Below are 3,854 nucleotides of genomic sequence, written 5' to 3'. Positions count from 1 at the left end.
GAAACGAAGACCCAACACAGCAAAAATAAATAATTAATAAACTCCTACCCCCAACATCTTCTTTAAAAAAAAAAATTCTAGGTTGATAATCATTTTTTAATTTCAAGACTTTAAAGGTTTTGCTCCTCTGTCATCTTACATTATTTCTGATATGAGATCTACTATCATCCTTTTATGTAACCTATGTCTTGTTCTGGTTGCTTTTAAGATTTTCTTGGGGAATTCCCTGGTGGTCCAATGGTTAGGACTTGGCACTTTCACTGCCATGGCCCGGGTTCAAACCCTGGTTGGGGAACTAAGATCTCACTTCCCACAAGCCACGCAGCGCAGCCAAAATATATATATATATATATTTTCTCCTCATTGTGAGCAACTTAATCATATATACCTTTAATCATATATGTGAGGTAGAGCAGGTGGATGTCTTGTGACATTCAGGTAGGGAGAGGAGACCTCATGATGCTCAGCAGAGGAAGGGAGGGTAGACCTTGGAGTCTCTAGTTAGCAAAATCTAAAACTTTTATTTGGAAGGACGTGTTGATAACATACATTTCAAAAGAGTCACAATATTTGTCCAGTAAAATATTAAAGAACTAAAAACAAAACAGGGACTTTCTTGGTGGTCCAGTGGGTAAGACTCTGTGCTCCCAATGCAGGGGGCCTGGTTCGATCCCTGGTCGGGGAACTAGATCCCACATGCATGCTGCAACTAAGAAAACATGCCACAACAAAGATCCCGTGTACTGCAACTAAGACCCAGCGCAGCCAAAATAAATAAATTAATTAATTAAAATAAAAACAAAACAAAAAAATCATACATGCCTTGGTGTAGTGTTCTTCAATTTTTTGTGTGTGCTTGAGGTTCTTTGAGCTTCTTAGATCTGTGGGTTTATAGTTTTCATGAAATTTGGGGAAACTTTCAACTATTTTCTGTACTCCCTTCATTTGGGAACTCCAATTACCAAATACAGTTTTCTCACAGCTCAGTGATGCTTTGTTCATTTCTTTGGATGTTTTTTCTTCTGAGTGTGTCATTTTGGATAGTTTCCATTGCTACAGTTTCAAGTTTACTAATTTTTTTCTTGTGCAATGTCTAATTTACTGTTAGTCCCATCCAGTATATTTTTTTTTTTTTTCTTGCGTTATGCGGGCCTCTCACTGTTGTGGCCTCTCCCATTTGCGGAGCACAGGCTCCGGACGCGCAGGCTCAGCGGCCATGGCTCACGGGCCCAGCCGCTCCGCGGCATGTGGGATCTTCCCGAAACGGGGCACGAACCCGCGTCTCCTGCATCGGCAGGCGGACTCTCAAGCACTGCGCCACCAGGGAAGCCCCCATCCAGTATATTTTTATTTCAAATTGCATATTTCTCAACTCCAGATATTTGATTTGTCTTTTTATATTATACATGTCTTAACTTCTGAAGATATGGAGTTATAACTGTTTTAATAGTTATAATAACTGTTTTAATGCCTTTGTCTGCTAATTCCAACATCTGTGTTATATGGGGGCTGCTTTTGATTGGTTGATTTTTTTTCATCTCATTATGAGTTATGTTTTCCTGCTTCTTTGCATGCCTAGAAATTTTTGATTGGATACACAACACTGAGAATTTTAACTTGTTGAGTGCTAGTTGTTTCTGTAATCCTATAAATATTATTGAACTTTTTTCCTCAGAAACACTTAAGTTACATGGAAACATTTGAATCCTTTAGGATCTTGCTTTTATATTTTAGGTGAATTGAGAGCAGTGTTCAGTCTGAGTCTAAATATCCTCCACTACCTAGGCAAGGACCTCAGTATTCTATCCAATGTTCTATGTTTTACCAGTCTGGCTAAAGGGAACAGGCACTATTTCCACGTCTATTTGTGTTCCAATCCTTTTGTGTGATTAATTCCTTAGCTTTGGGTAGTTTCTTCACATGTATGAGCACATCAGTACTTGAGGGAACCCTCTGCAGGTCTCTGGAGTTATATATATTGATAGGTATCTCTCTCTATATATAGATATAGATATAGATATAGATCTTACTCTGTCTTCCAAATCATAGCTGCCTTAGTCTCTGCAGATTCTTCACTCCATCTCCTCAACTCATAGAGTTTTTCAGGTTCCACCTGGTTCCCTCTCCTTATGCTATGTCCTGGAAACTCCAGACAGCATGCTGAGCAAACATGGGGCTCACCTCATTTGTTTCCCATTTCTTAGGGATCACTGTCCTTCATTTCTTGACGTCCAGTGACTTGAAAACTATTATTTCATATCTGTTGTCCATTTGTAAAAGTGTAGTTTTCTTTTTCTGATAAGAGAGTAAATCCAGTCCCTGCTATTACCACCTTGGCCAGTAGCGGAAATCTACCTTCTTTTTTGTTAAATTTTATTTCAAAGTATGCCAATCAGGCTTCAATCAAAGTAGCAGGACTACACTGTGTGTGTGTGTGTGTGTGTGTGTGTGTGTGTGTGTGTGTGTACGTGCACACACGTGCACACATGTGAGTGTGCATGTGAGTGTATGTGTGTAATTTTTAAGGGATTTGTTACAGAGATTTTACCTTACAGAATTGTGGGAACTAGTTAAGAAATCTCTGTAAGGCTGTTTTCTTCACATCTAATGCTGGAACTTTAAGTCCACAATGCAGATAGTCAGGAAGGCAAGATGGACATAGATGTTACGTGGGAGAGAACAAAAACAAACTGGAACCCACAAGCATGAGCTAGAGCTCCCAAGGACGAACTGAAACCTGCGTCAGTTTCTTGTTTCCTCCGACCCTGATAGAATGGGCATCCAGTAGAGGCCAAGACACTGTCTCAAAACTAAACTTACACACCTGACCCAAGAGTCAGAGGAGTTAAAGGAGAATCCAGGGGAAGGTGGGGGCAGTTCCAAACCCAGTTGCTGCCTTGTGCCAATGAGGTGAGTCAGTAGAAAAACAGCAACAACCTTAATGATGCTATTAATTGTATTAGTATTTATTAGTGTCTCTTGGATTTTCTGGGTATATACTCACACCAGAAAAAGTTACAGTTCTTTTTTCAATATTTATTATGCTAAATCATTTTATTCCTTTATTGCATTTATTAGAATATCTAAGAATATGTGGAATAATAATTATAATAGCATTCCTGTGTAATGCTTGGTTATCTGGGAAATGCTTTTAGTGTTTCATTCTTTAGAATGATATTTGTTGTTAGTTTTTAGTAAGGAGCCTTTAGATAGGTGCTTTCTATTCCTCTTTTACCTTGCGTTTTTATTAGAGACAGTTACTGGATTTTATAAAAGCATTTAAAGTATATTATTAATATGTCCTATGATGTTCTTCTTTAATTCATTTTTTTATGAATTACAAGTATAGATTTATTTATATTGAAGCACCTTTGTATTCCCTTTATATATCCAAAATGATAATAATGGATTATATCTTCAGTTCAGAATTATTTTGACTGCAAGTAACAGAAAGCTTAATTAAAAATAGCCTCAACCATAAAGACATTGAATTATTCAGCAACACTAGAAGTCTGGAGCAGGTGGTTACAAGGTCTTTTGAGAGGCTGAATAAACTCATCAAGGACCCAGCTATCTCACTTTTCCATACTGCCATCAGAAGTATGCTCTAATAGAGTCGAATCCCTTTTACAATGTTTGACTGCTTACAGCTTTTAAGCTTCACCCTCCCTCTTCCCTTTGTGCCTCACATCTTGGCAAGCTGATAAGAAAGTCTGGGTTCTCCTTCCTTTGGCACCAGCCATAGATTCAACCCCCCCGGCCCCATCCCATGCGCAGGAACCTTCACTCCAGCCCACCCCCTGACCACCATAAAAACCCCAAGCCAGTCTTCTTTCCTTGCTCTCCCAAGTCAT

General features: G+C 38.9%; 1 non-coding gene across 1 annotated transcript; it reads left to right on the top strand.

Annotated features, from left to right (window-relative positions):
- The first annotated feature begins 223 nt into the window (after positions 1–223).
- On the top strand, positions 224–295 carry TRNAE-UUC (transfer RNA glutamic acid (anticodon UUC)). The gene has a single exon. It is a non-coding gene; the product is annotated as a tRNA-Glu (tRNA).
- The last annotated feature ends 3,559 nt before the right edge of the window (positions 296–3,854 follow it).

Source organism: Lipotes vexillifer, unplaced genomic scaffold, assembly GCF_000442215.2.
Source record: "Lipotes vexillifer unplaced genomic scaffold, Lipotes_vexillifer_v1.1 scaffold681, whole genome shotgun sequence".
Taxonomy (NCBI): Eukaryota; Metazoa; Chordata; class Mammalia; order Artiodactyla; family Lipotidae; genus Lipotes; species Lipotes vexillifer.
The sequence above is the reverse complement of the archived record's forward strand: the minus strand, read 5'-3'. Positions and strand labels throughout refer to the sequence as shown.